This window comes from Amphiprion ocellaris, chromosome 23, assembly GCF_022539595.1.
Source record: "Amphiprion ocellaris isolate individual 3 ecotype Okinawa chromosome 23, ASM2253959v1, whole genome shotgun sequence".
Lineage (NCBI taxonomy): Eukaryota > Metazoa > Chordata > Actinopteri > Pomacentridae > Amphiprion > Amphiprion ocellaris.
In genome coordinates, this window is record NC_072788.1 from 15,182,825 (window position 1) to 15,196,901 (window position 14,077).

Consider the following 14,077-nt stretch of genomic DNA (forward strand, 5'->3'; position numbering starts at 1 on the left):
GATTGATAAGTACATGAATATAATGACAAATAGAATAGATAATAGAAGATATGTAGAATAGTAACTGTATGTTGACAAAACACTGGTGAAAACACGTTCAACGTTTTTGTCTGTGATTATGCAATTTATCTCTTATTTAATAAACATCTCTATGAAAAATTACAGAACCAGTGATGCTTTTTCTGTTAATTGTCACTAAAGTCATATAATTTTACAAACCTATTTTAACAGCATGTAAAAGGGTTTTACATAACAAATGTCTGGTTATTCACAGTTACAGGTTTTTAATATTGTGTTATAGTTCATATTTTATTGTCTAGTTCAGTGGGGGTGTGATCTAAAATGGGGTTTCATTTTGTCAAAGACTAGTTGTGCCGTGCCACAAAACAGGCAACAGGAAACAAAGATGCAAAATAAATCCTTACTGGAAGTTCAGTAATTATTACTTGTTTAGTCAGAATGATTCAGCTGTTGTCTGACTGACAGTTTCTTTTCCCAAAATCCCCTTAGCTGCCTTTTGCCTTTTGTCTTTTGTCTAGATATTTAAAAATTGTGGGGTTACGGTTAACCCTAAAACTGATAAACAAGCTAATTTAGTGTTTCGCTACAGTCATCAGGGAGGAATGTTAAAAACCCAGTCAGGCTGGTGATGGTGGTTTGATTAGAAATGACTGTGACCTGATTACACAACAGTTGTGAAACTGACTTTTTAACTTTCACATTGTCTTAACTGATACTAGTTCAGTAACCATGGTGTTATTTTAAGAGGATAACTGGATAAACTATCAGGTTATAATATTATATGGTGATTTAATGAGCTGTCTGCATGGTTTATGGTGTTTAAGTGTTAATTTATCGTATTTGATGATTGATAGGGTACTTAAGAGCACTTGGAAAATCTGTAAAATACTGCTTAACATAGTGTGGTGAATTCATTTATAGAGTAACTTACAATGTCCTGACTGATTTCTTCAGCTGAACAACAAATATCTTCAGAAAAAATTTGATTAAGCACTCAGAAATGAACGTCTCATATGAGTGTACTTACTGCTTATTTGAACACATTTTTTAGATTCAATTATGAAAATCCGAGGCTACAGCAGAACATGACATAAATCCAAAATGTGGCAATATAAGTAAAATTTTGCTCATAATCCAATTTAAACAATACTTAAAGATATTAGCATTATTATACCTTAATTCATCATCCTTTTCTTTGCAAATGTAGCTGCCAAAACACATAAAGACAGTAAGTCCACTTGAATGGCAACTATACAACAGGTGGTCACATTTGCTAAAATAATGTTGGTGGCAGCTGATTAGCAGGCTTTAGGGGATTTTTATAGTTTTATATTTACAGTATTGTGATATGGAAGGACTTCATTTGCTGGGAAAAGACATGCACAAGAATACAAGAATGTAGTTTTGCCACTTCCTGGAAAATAACAAGAACAGAGATTCAGCTACAGAGAGATCATTTTACCATATACACATATACATATACATACATATATATAAATATATACATATATTATATGTTGCCTTTAAAAAAAAATTTTTTTTCCATTGATTTTAATATTTGTTTTCTTCCAGTATTCTTTATGCTGTTTGTTCCTCTTGGATTGTTTTATGTTAAATTGTTAAAAGACTGTTAAATGACGCAGTGCAAGGTGCAGCATTTCCTTTACTTTGACTGGAAATACTAGTGACGTGAACTGTTCTGTCAGCTGGTAATTCCCTGAGTCAAACCTGATCTGCAGGGCGTCCTCCTCTAAACGTTACTGATTTCATTTTATGACCACAGCCATGTGTAAGTACTGACTAAAATCTTTCTCTAATCTTGGTGTGCAGTGTGTAGAACTATTGTTATTTGAAGACACTTTGTCTGGAAAGTTAGATGAATATATGTGTTCTTTCACTTCTGCGTTAGATGTGAACCGTCTTTCACCATTTGGAAATAAGACTGCGGCGGTCATTGGTCTGATATGTAGAAGCAGTTGTGCTCTGAATTGATCTGTGCAGTTTTTGTGAGGTTTATAATGATTTTAGGTGTTGCTATTTGAAAAAAAAAGTCTTCAGTTTAGTTGTAATAGGTCCGGCTGTTTACAGTCTGTATTTTCTCGTTAAATGAATATTGTGCTCATGTCTTCCTAAGAGTGCACATTTTCTGTAGAAACTGTTGTCCAGAACTATTGGTGGTGTTTTAGTGACTGACAGAGCTGATACTAGAAACAGAATCCTTGAATTTTCTGTTGGAACACTGATTATTTAATAGTAGCTACTTATAGTAAGCTTATACTGACACTGAGGATAAAGACCCCCCGCAAAAAATTTAAAAAATGATACCACAGATAGACCGTATAGCTGTGGAGAAATCCATTATTGTAAGTGTATCAATATTTTTGGTGTGTTTCAAACATGCATTAAAAAAATATGGAAAATTACTGATTTTTTACAATGTACATGATGTTTGCTGAGTAAGTAAATATGTGTTTAAAAAAATGAGTTTAGAAAAAACAATGACTGACATTGTCGCATTAACACTGTGTGATTTTTGTGTCAGAAACACAGATCAAAATGTGAAAACATTAGATAATACATAGATGAGGAGACATTGCCATGAGTGACACTGCTTACAATTTCTATTTTCAGTCAACTAAGATTAAAGAATCTTTTATTTTGAATATTTTGTTGGGTTTTTTTGCATTTTTTTCTTACATGTCTGAAATAAAAACATTCATTCATTCATTCATTCATTCATTCATTCATTCATTCATTCATTCATTCATTCATTCATTCATTCATTCATTCATTCATTCATCCATCCTCAGGGGGAGATTTAAAAAGAAGGATGATCAGCTCAAGAAAACGAGTCCTGGAGGAGGTGGAAACAGCAGACAAGAAGAAGCAAAGAGGTAGTAAATGTACCTACATATTTTGTAAAGATAATTATTACAGCTAATTTACCATAACAGATGACAAGCATGCAAACTGACTGGCTCTACACATATTTTATGCAACTGAATTACAGTTTATTCCACCTGCAGTTGCCAGCATAGAAAATAGTTAATAGCTGGACAGATACTGAGCAAAAATAGTGTTTATATAAGACATAAAATTATTATCCCATGCAAAGCTTGTCAGTTCTATTCATTATATATTTTTTGAAATATCTATAATATCGATGGCTGAAGTTGCTGGATTTTTAAAAATTAAATTATTTGAAAAAAAATGAATTGAGATCTTGTATTGACATTGTGATTTTCATTTTTTTTTTTAGTTACTGAGCAGCAGAGGCGTCATTATGGACTAATTAATCAGGGAGCCACATGTTATCTCAACAGTGTCCTGCAAGTTCTCTTCATGACCCCTGAGATCTATGGCAGGTATGGAATTCTATAGATGCTTTCATCTCACATCTGACATCAATATTAAGAGAAAGACAGTCATTTAAATGCAAATAACATGTAAAAACAGCAGTCTTTTAGCAGTCCGATTTCTAGCAATGAATTTGAACTTCATCTGACTGATGTTTTTGGACTTAAGAAAAGAGAGAAAAGGGGATTTAAAATAATAATAATAATAATAATAATAATAATTATTATAATTATTAATTATTATTATTATTATTATTATTATTATTATTATTATTATTATTATTATTATTTTAAATCCCCTTTTCTCTCTTTTCTTAAGTCCAAAAACATCAGTCAGATGAAGTTCAAATTCATTGCTAGAAATCGGACTGCTAAAAGACTGCTGTTTTTACATGTTATTTGCATTTAAATGACTGTCTTTCTCTTAATATTGATGTCAGATGTGAGATGAAAGCATCTATAGAATTCCATACCTGCCATAGATCTCAGGGGTCATGAAGAGAACTTGCAGGACACTGTTGAGATAACATGTGGCTCCCTGATTAATTAGTCCATAATGACGCCTCTGCTGCTCAGTAACTAAAAAAAAAAAATGAAAATCACAATGTCAATACAAGATCTCAATTCATTTTTTTTCAAATAATTTAATTTTTAAAAATCCAGCAACTTCAGCCATCGATATTATAGATATTTCAAAAAATATATAATGAATAGAACTGACAAGCTTTGCATGGGATAATAATTTTATGTCTTATATAAACACTATTTTTGCTCAGTATCTGTCCAGCTATTAACTATTTTCTATGCTGGCAACTGCAGGTGGAATAAACTGTAATTCAGTTGCATAAAATATGTGTAGAGCCAGTCAGTTTGCATGCTTGTCATCTGTTATGGTAAATTAGCTGTAATAATTATCTTTACAAAATATGTAGGTACATTTACTACCTCTTTGCTTCTTCTTGTCTGCTGTTTCCACCTCCTCCAGGACTCGTTTTCTTGAGCTGATCATCCTTCTTTTTAAATCTCCCCCTGAGGATGGATGAATGAATGAATGAATGAATGAATGAATGAATGAATGAATGAATGAATGAATGAATGAATGAATGAATGAATGAATGAATGAATGTTTTTATTTCAGACATGTAAGAAAAAAATGCAAAAAAACCCAACAAAATATTCAAAATAAAAGATTCTTTAATCTTAGTTGACTGAAAATAGAAATTGTAAGCAGTGTCACTCATGGCAATGTCTCCTCATCTATGTATTATCTAATGTTTTCACATTTTGATCTGTGTTTCTGACACAAAAATCACACAGTGTTAATGCGACAATGTCAGTCATTGTTTTTTCTAAACTCATTTTTTTAAACACATATTTACTTACTCAGCAAACATCATGTACATTGTAAAAAATCAGTAATTTTCCATATTTTTTTAATGCATGTTTGAAACACACCAAAAATATTGATACACTTACAATAATGGATTTCTCCACAGCTATACGGTCTATCTGTGGTATCATTTTTTAAATTTTTTGCGGGGGGTCTTTATCCTCAGTGTCAGTATAAGCTTACTATAAGTAGCTACTATTAAATAATCAGTGTTCCAACAGAAAATTCAAGGATTCTGTTTCTAGTATCAGCTCTGTCAGTCACTAAAACACCACCAATAGTTCTGGACAACAGTTTCTACAGAAAATGTGCACTCTTAGGAAGACATGAGCACAATATTCATTTAACGAGAAAATACAGACTGTAAACAGCCGGACCTATTACAACTAAACTGAAGACTTTTTTTTTTCAAATAGCAACACCTAAAATCATTATAAACCTCACAAAAACTGCACAGATCAATTCAGAGCACAACTGCTTCTACATATCAGACCAATGACCGCCGCAGTCTTATTTCCAAATGGTGAAAGACGGTTCACATCTAACGCAGAAGTGAAAGAACACATATATTCATCTAACTTTCCAGACAAAGTGTCTTCAAATAACAATAGTTCTACACACTGCACACCAAGATTAGAGAAAGATTTTAGTCAGTACTTACACATGGCTGTGGTCATAAAATGAAATCAGTAACGTTTAGAGGAGGACGCCCTGCAGATCAGGTTTGACTCAGGGAATTACCAGCTGACAGAACAGTTCACGTCACTAGTATTTCCAGTCAAAGTAAAGGAAATGCTGCACCTTGCACTGCGTCATTTAACAGTCTTTTAACAATTTAACATAAAACAATCCAAGAGGAACAAACAGCATAAAGAATACTGGAAGAAAACAAATATTAAAATCAATGGAAAAAAAATTTTTTTTTAAAGGCAACATATAATATATGTATATATTTATATATATGTATGTATATGTATATGTGTATATGGTAAAATGATCTCTCTGTAGCTGAATCTCTGTTCTTGTTATTTTCCAGGAAGTGGCAAAACTACATTCTTGTATTCTTGTGCATGTCTTTTCCCAGCAAATGAAGTCCTTCCATATCACAATACTGTAAATATAAAACTATAAAAATCCCCTAAAGCCTGCTAATCAGCTGCCACCAACATTATTTTAGCAAATGTGACCACCTGTTGTATAGTTGCCATTCAAGTGGACTTACTGTCTTTATGTGTTTTGGCAGCTACATTTGCAAAGAAAAGGATGATGAATTAAGGTATAATAATGCTAATATCTTTAAGTATTGTTTAAATTGGATTATGAGCAAAATTTTACTTATATTGCCACATTTTGGATTTATGTCATGTTCTGCTGTAGCCTCGGATTTTCATAATTGAATCTAAAAAATGTGTTCAAATAAGCAGTAAGTACACTCATATGAGACGTTCATTTCTGAGTGCTTAATCAAATTTTTTCTGAAGATATTTGTTGTTCAGCTGAAGAAATCAGTCAGGACATTGTAAGTTACTCTATAAATGAATTCACCACACTATGTTAAGCAGTATTTTACAGATTTTCCAAGTGCTCTTAAGTACCCTATCAATCATCAAATACGATAAATTAACACTTAAACACCATAAACCATGCAGACAGCTCATTAAATCACCATATAATATTATAACCTGATAGTTTATCCAGTTATCCTCTTAAAATAACACCATGGTTACTGAACTAGTATCAGTTAAGACAATGTGAAAGTTAAAAAGTCAGTTTCACAACTGTTGTGTAATCAGGTCACAGTCATTTCTAATCAAACCACCATCACCAGCCTGACTGGGTTTTTAACATTCCTCCCTGATGACTGTAGCGAAACACTAAATTAGCTTGTTTATCAGTTTTAGGGTTAACCGTAACCCCACAATTTTTAAATATCTAGACAAAAGACAAAAGGCAAAAGGCAGCTAAGGGGATTTTGGGAAAAGAAACTGTCAGTCAGACAACAGCTGAATCATTCTGACTAAACAAGTAATAATTACTGAACTTCCAGTAAGGATTTATTTTGCATCTTTGTTTCCTGTTGCCTGTTTTGTGGCACGGCACAGCTAGTCTTTGACAAAATGAAACCCCATTTTAGATCACACCCCCACTGAACTAGACAATAAAATATGAACTATAACACAATATTAAAAACCTGTAACTGTGAATAACCAGACATTTGTTATGTAAAACCCTTTTACATGCTGTTAAAATAGGTTTGTAAAATTATATGACTTTAGTGACAGTTAACAGAAAAAGCATCACTAGTTCTGTAATTTTTCATAGAGATGTTTATTAAATAAGAGATAAATTGCATAATCACAGACAAAAACGTTGAACGTGTTTTCACCAGTGTTTTGTCAACATACAGTTACTATTCTACATATCTTCTATTATCTATTCTATTTGTCATTATATTCATGTACTTATCAATCTAATTATAGTTCCTTAGTTTTAGCTCATATAAATATCCAGAAACCACAAAATACACGCAGGACCATGTAAAATTAATGCTAAAAATATAACTAATTATGGAAAATTGCTGCATTTTTTTGTCACTAGGTTTGAGATTGATCTTCTGGTTGGTGGGATGGTGGCGGTGCAGATCAGAGTCTGGAGGTCTTGTCCTCATCTGTGGCCTCCTGGCAGCATCAGCAGTGTTTGGATGGTGGACATGTGTTTGATCCCATAAGACGACAGCAGGGATGATTCCTCCAGAGTCTGCGTTCTGAAGACCATCCGGATGTCATGAACTAAGCAGAAATGAAGCATTTTAGGACAATGCTGAGCTACGTGAAGGTAAAACATCATATCACCCCCGGATCACTGAGAAAAATAACATTAAACATACTTATCCGAAGTTCATGCTCAATTTTCTTTTTCAGATGCAGCACAGTGATGCGTTTCATCTGCTCCTCGTCGTCACACAGATCGATGATCTTTTCTTCTCCTCTGGGTCCGTTGACTTTCAGCTGGACTGCCATTTTGCCGATCAGTGGATCTGCTGAAGAAGCTTCCCAGGTGTGTTTACGAACAAACAATCCAAAGCAAAACGAAGCAGCATTTATCAGCTGTTGATGCCAGGTGATTTCAAAAACTGATTTGCGTCACCTGGCGCCACGCAGTGTCACGTGACTTATTGGAAAGACAGGTGAATAAACGCTCAGTTTCATTTCTCCTGGTTTTCTTTGAAGTGATCGCAAGGCTGAGAAAAGATGGGCTCCAAACTGTCCAAACGCAAGAGGATCTCCAAAAAGAGCAAGAAGACGGTGACAAATGACTCTCCATATCTTAGCAGCACTTTTCCACCCGTGGAGGAGGAGGAGGAGGAGGAGGGAGAGGAGAAGTGTTATGACCCAGCAGACTCTTCACTTATATTTGTCAATGAAGAGGATGTTTTGGATTGTAAGTAAGACGATAAATCTCGGTTCTAAAGCAACTATGCTGTATTGAGCCACAGACGCGCTGAGAACCAGTGGTGCGTAATGGTAACACTTCCTTAATGTGTCATTCACAGTTGAAATCAACGAGTTCAAGTCTCTGAGAGCGCTGATGTCTTGTGGCCACGCTGTCACTCCGATGTCTCTCACCAACTGGTGTCGCCTCTTGGTGGACCAGGTAGGATGGATACTGATTGATATGCTCTCCAAATGCAAGTAAATTAGCCTTTGAAATACATTAACTAAAAACATAAACTGCCAATTAAGCCAAGTGAAAATGTCTGCCCATGGCCCCTTAAATTCCAAAAGGTGATATTATAACTTGCGCGCACAGGGAAGACCTTTGTCTTGTGAGAATAAGTGATTACCTCAGTAATAAGCGTGCGCGCACAAGATTAGAACTTGTGCGTAAAATGACAAAATCTCTTCCCTTCCGCGCTTTAGTGCTCCTACATCTGCCGGCAGAGTAAGAATATTCAAACCAAAAACATTTTTTTTTAAAAATTTCCTTAATATTAAAATCACAGTAGTGTAAATGCACAAGAACGGAAAGAGTGAGACGTGATCTTAGAAAATACCCGACATTTGTTATTTGCGTAATGAGCAGCGGCGCCTCCAAAGGAGGACCAGGGAGATTACCCCTGAAACCCAATTTACCATCTCAGATCTGATGGGTCAAGTGTATTTATTATCCACTTTCTTTTCAATAAATGCCACTATGGTGTGCGACTGCAATGAAAGCCCCATTAGATAACCATATGCGTAACAGCAGTGCAGCCACTAGCAGCACAAGAGCGCAAAAAACAAGGTTGCGAGCCTTTAGTTAGCGGTGGCTCCAACAAATATATAAAGTATAAATTGCAGCTAAATTTCAGTTTGTTGCTTCCACCTGTTTGTTCCTCTGAGTTTACCAACTGCACCACCAGGCGGCAGCAGGATCCATAAAAGCGTCTCCAAAGTGAGAAAGTTGTGCGCATTTACGCACAGCACAGCGGTAACTTCATCAATGACTTTAAATTAAATGAAACTAAAATTATGCAACGGTTGATCAGCTACATTTAAATAATCTGTTACATAGCTGAACCCGGAGCTGGATGTTATTTTCCTATAAAATCTGATTTGTATACTGAAGTCAAACATTTTTTTGCTCCTGAGATTTTTCCCTTTCACATCAAGATATTTGCAGCAGTGACACTATTGTGAGTAGAAACAACCTCTAACCTTTGAAACGCTTCTGCTTACTACGCTGGCAACTGTCTTGACCCGTCTGAGAAAATACTCCCAAATAGGAAGTAATCTGAGAGGAGTTTGGTTAAATCAGTAATGTATTTGTGTGGTTTAAACTGACTGTTTTTTCAGTTGTATTTTTGTTTGTTTTTGAACTGTCCAAGGGTGAGTCTACATTTGTGTGTGGCCAAACTGGCTGTGATGTTGAATGGTCCTTTGAGGAAGTCTGTAAAATGGCTCTTCTAACCGATGAGGAAGTCAAGTACTTTGAAAACAAAATGTTCAGCAATTCAAAGGATTTATTGGATGTCAAATCAGTAAGTATCTTAATTACACAGTTTCCATTATCATATCTAATTTATAAAGTATTTTTGCCTTACAAATGCCATTTTCTCCATTAACAGTGCCCCAGCTGCAAGTCTTCTGTGATGAGAAACGACCCTTACAATCTGTGTGTTGAATGCACAGTGTGCTCAGCTGACAAAAATGGGATTTTTATGTTCTGTTGGCAGTGTTTGAGGGAATGGCGAGGCCCTTTCCAACGTTCAGACCGCTGTGAAAAATTACGGCTGCGTCAATAAGTCCCTAGAAATTCTGAAAAACTGTCCAGTTATCACCTTCAATGATGTTGCAGGGATCACTGACTGTCCCTCAATCCGTGCTTGTCCCACCTGTGGCTTCATAGTGGAGCACGACAGAAGTGGCTGCAAAAACATCTTCTGCACTCGTTGCAAAGAGGAGTTCTGTTTTGTATGTCTCCAGCTCACAGATGACTGTTTGGAGACAAGTGAACACTTTGAGCCTTGCTCCAGTGGTGTGGCCCCTAGACAGACATTTATACCTGTGTGGCAGTAGGGTGTATTTTAGATGATTGCCATAAAACAGATTTACTGTCTGGTTATTCTCATTTTTGAGGACAGTGGATGAAATGAGTATTTTAGTTCATGTCTGGAAGAATTCAATGAATTAAAGCACTTCAGAGAGAGGGGTGAATTTAGGGAACAATCATGAGGATGAATTTTAAAAATGCAGCACAATTCAGAGATTTAAAAGACTAATTAAAAGTAAGATAATTGTTTGACTTTGACTATCATAATCTGTTTGCTAAATGACAGTCTGATATGGTGCCTTTTAAGTCTTCCGTTTTAGATTATGTGTATAAATATATAATGTGTCTACAGTAGATGTACTGCCAATGTATCACTCAATGGAAGAGCAGTGGAGATTATTATTTTTCTCCCCAGTTCAGATGACACTTCTTTTGATTAGCTTTTATTTTTAGATTTGTAGATGAATTTATGGTTTCAGATTCCACATTGAGAGGTTATTGTTTTTGTGTATTTGCATATATGTCTATTTGTTAATCGAGTCACATTATCTGTTTGAACAAATGCATTTCACATTAAAATAATACTCATGCACGTGTTTGTCAGTCTCTGGTACCAGTTTTCCTACAGATCGCTTCAATCCTCTGGAGCAACACTGTGGATTCTGACCTTGCAGGAGCAACGTTTCCTGTAAAACACCATCAGTGCAGGAAGGGCAGGAAGGGTTAAGGGCCTTGCTCAAGGGTCCAACAGTGGCTGCATCGGGGTTTGAACCTCTGACCTTCTGATCAGCAGTCCAGAGACTTAACCGTTGCGCAACCACTGCCCCCCTTTTTTGTTTTGCTTTTCTTGCTGTTTGCTGCATTGTGTGACCTAAATATGTAGCGATCGGAAAATTTCATCCAAATCCGTTAGTCCGTTTTTTAAATCGCAGTGTCGGTTCATATAAAAGATAAATTAATATGATTTTTTTTAAGCTAGTCAGGGCTTTTCAAAACTATTTCTCATCAACTGAGTCAGTCATGGAGTCCAGCTTTGGTTGAGGATTTATTTTGCCTTCATTCTTGCACTTGCCTGTTAATGTTTACACAGCAGAAAGGGCACATAATAAAGTAGGAGGGGAAAAAAAACCAAGAAAATCAAGAAAAACTAAACCACTGGCACTAAATGCATGTTGGACCCTAGTCTTATCAGCAAACCTGTGTTTATTCCAGTGTTTTAAGTAGAGTGGTAATAATTCTTAGTGTAAAAAAATGCACATGTAACACCCTTAGTAAAAAGCTTCTGTTTCTTTTGGCATACCATTATTCCTGCAATAGATTCATTTAGTTAACAGCTCAGACAAATACTTGGTATATCTGGAAACAACTGTGTGTGATTAAATTTTTTAAAGAGTCAAACTTTTTCCCATTCTGCAGCATACCTATGTAATGAACCACGCATGTCTGGCCTTTCTTTGGAAATGTTCTTCCATGTTTCACACAGACAGACCAACAGATTAACAGACAAACGTACACTAATCGTCACTCCACCGTTTCTTGTTTGCTACTCAGTACAGAGTTTTTTTGGGTTTTTTTTTTACAAAGGCATATGTTTGAACAAAGGATGTGTTTAAAAAAAGATCCACTGATATTAACTCAATCAGTGTAAAACATAGAAGTAGTAAAAGAAGAAAATTAAATATTTCAAAATTTTAGATGAAATGTTTGCATCTAGTCAATAAAGTACACTTTAAATACCAAAAGTTTGTGCAAAACCTCTCAACAGACCTACTTTTGTAACACAGTTTTTACCTATTGTGTTGTGTTCTGTTACCTCACTGGTGCCCCCTGCTGGACAGTCCACTCATCCAGAGCCACACACCTGGATTTCGGACTGCGGTTGGATCCCCCAGCACCGCCGCCATGATGGACCCCTGCAGGACCCGGGACTCCCAGTGAGAGGACACCCTGCCTGGAGATCCACCCTGAAGGATCAACATATAGTTAAACATGCAGAGGTGTAAAGCAGGTGGTTGATTAAACTTTAGCTGATCAGTACCAGGTTCTCCAGTGGCCCCCCTAGCTCCGGATCAGTGGACCCCAGATGCTTCTGCAGGGCTGAAATGATGGACGGGGTGTAAATCCTCATCTGGCCTGATTCATCAGTGTGAGTCACTTCTCCTCGAAGAGAACATCCAGCTCCCACTGCAGCATCAAACACAGAAAAACACAGTAAAAGAGCTGTTTTCTGAGCTGTTTATTTCCCACATAAAGCACTGTAAAGTGGGTGTTTGCTGATTCAGGTAGTCATGAACACTATGGGTGTGTTGTCAGGAGAGTGCTGCTGTTTTGTTTTGTTTGTTTTAATCTAAACAGAACATATGCATATACACCATGTGATAACACTGGGCATGTAAAATAATTCTGAGGGAGCAAATATGCATAGCTTGCAACAAATAAACAGAATATACAATAATGATAATCCTTCCAACTTAAATACAAATATTTCAACCATACTGCAAACATATAGTGTATGAATAAATGAACTCACATATTTACTAAGACAAACAGCTGCTGTTAGATCAGAGCCCAGATCTGCTGTTAGAAGTGAGATCACACCTGAATTCAATCCTAATTCCTGATTAAATACATGGATATAGGTCAAACATCATGTTTCCAGATGCACTAAGGTCAGACAAACTGGTAAAGCCTCTGAGGAAAATCTTATGTGAAAATAACTCCCTGTAGTGTATCTTCTCATGCAGTACCATAGACTGTATGATAAAGACAGAACGATTTATTATAAACTATGTGCAGGACTCAGACAACATGTATGCATGGTCTGCCCCCCAGTGGCAACACACGTAATGTTCTGGATGACACCACATATAGAACTAGGTAAAATAATACACTTTTTGGGTGTCTTAATGGTATTTCCTCTTTACCTGGAAATGTTAGAAAACCATTTGGTTCACATAATTAGGCAGCTTCTCCACAGAACCTCTTATCTTGCTATACTATGACCAGTAGTACTTCCTATGTGGTGTTTGCACCATGTTCTGATGTCACTGCACAGTTCATATCTAAATACTGTCTATAGCCTGGATCCAGGAGAAACCCTCCTTTAAACATGTAAACGTGATCTACATGTCATGTCCTTGCATTTTGGAGGTCTTTGTAATGCCCAGTGGTGTATTTTTTCATTCCCGTGGATAATTGAATGAAAAATATATAATGTCATACCATATCAACATTTTCCTTGTGCAAAATTATTTGGTCAGTATAAAAAAAAAAGTCAGTCATAAGAAACATATTTAGGTTAGATTTTGGCCTAAAATGCTAATTCCAGTGGAATTCTCAACTTTTTCTGTCAACTCTCAGCCATTTTATAGTGACAAAACATTTGAGAAAATTATAAATCAATTCTAAAGTGACAGCGCTCTCAGTTGATCAGAGTTCAGTGAAGGTATAAGACATTAGAAGATTTGACTTTGAAACTCGACATAAGTGTTAATTCTGCTTTGTCATTAGCACAGGTCATCATTTTAATGAGCTGTAATCAAATGTGACAGCATTCCTATGAAAGGTCACTCCCATGTGTTCAACACTGAGCCATTTATGGTTGAAACACAAAGCTGACTCTGTCTATAATAAACATTCTTAAAACTTGCTAGGTGCAAAGCAAGACTAGGAGAACTGGGTTCAGAAACATCAATAAAATAGCCATGTTTCATCATTGAAAAATTAGGTGGCTTTTAACATCACAGACTGATTATATTAAAAAAAATCTCCCATTTGT

At 35.8% G+C, this 14,077-nt stretch overlaps 1 protein-coding gene, 1 long non-coding RNA gene and 1 pseudogene across 2 annotated transcripts in view; 2 read left to right on the forward strand and 1 right to left on the reverse strand.

The window, feature by feature from the left end:
- Nucleotides 1-3,388, forward strand: part of LOC111587799 (ciliated left-right organizer metallopeptidase) — a 32,995-nt gene extending 29,607 nt beyond the window's left edge. Inside the window, exons 17-18 of the mRNA XM_055007772.1 lie at nucleotides 2,832-2,915; nucleotides 3,281-3,388. The gene's annotated coding sequence lies outside the window, so the exon portion shown is untranslated. The remainder of the gene's footprint in view (nucleotides 1-2,831; nucleotides 2,916-3,280) is intronic.
- Nucleotides 3,389-3,848: 460 nt separating this feature from the next.
- Nucleotides 3,849-5,597, reverse strand: LOC129348083 (uncharacterized). The gene is made up of 3 exons (XR_008600495.1): nucleotides 5,429-5,597; nucleotides 4,323-4,406; nucleotides 3,849-3,956 (listed from the first exon to the last, which is right to left on the reverse strand). It is a non-coding gene; the product is annotated as an uncharacterized LOC129348083 (long non-coding RNA).
- A 2,344-nt stretch (nucleotides 5,598-7,941) lies between these two features.
- Nucleotides 7,942-10,891, forward strand: LOC129348082 (probable E3 ubiquitin-protein ligase RNF144A-A; annotated as a pseudogene).
- The last annotated feature ends 3,186 nt before the right edge of the window (nucleotides 10,892-14,077 follow it).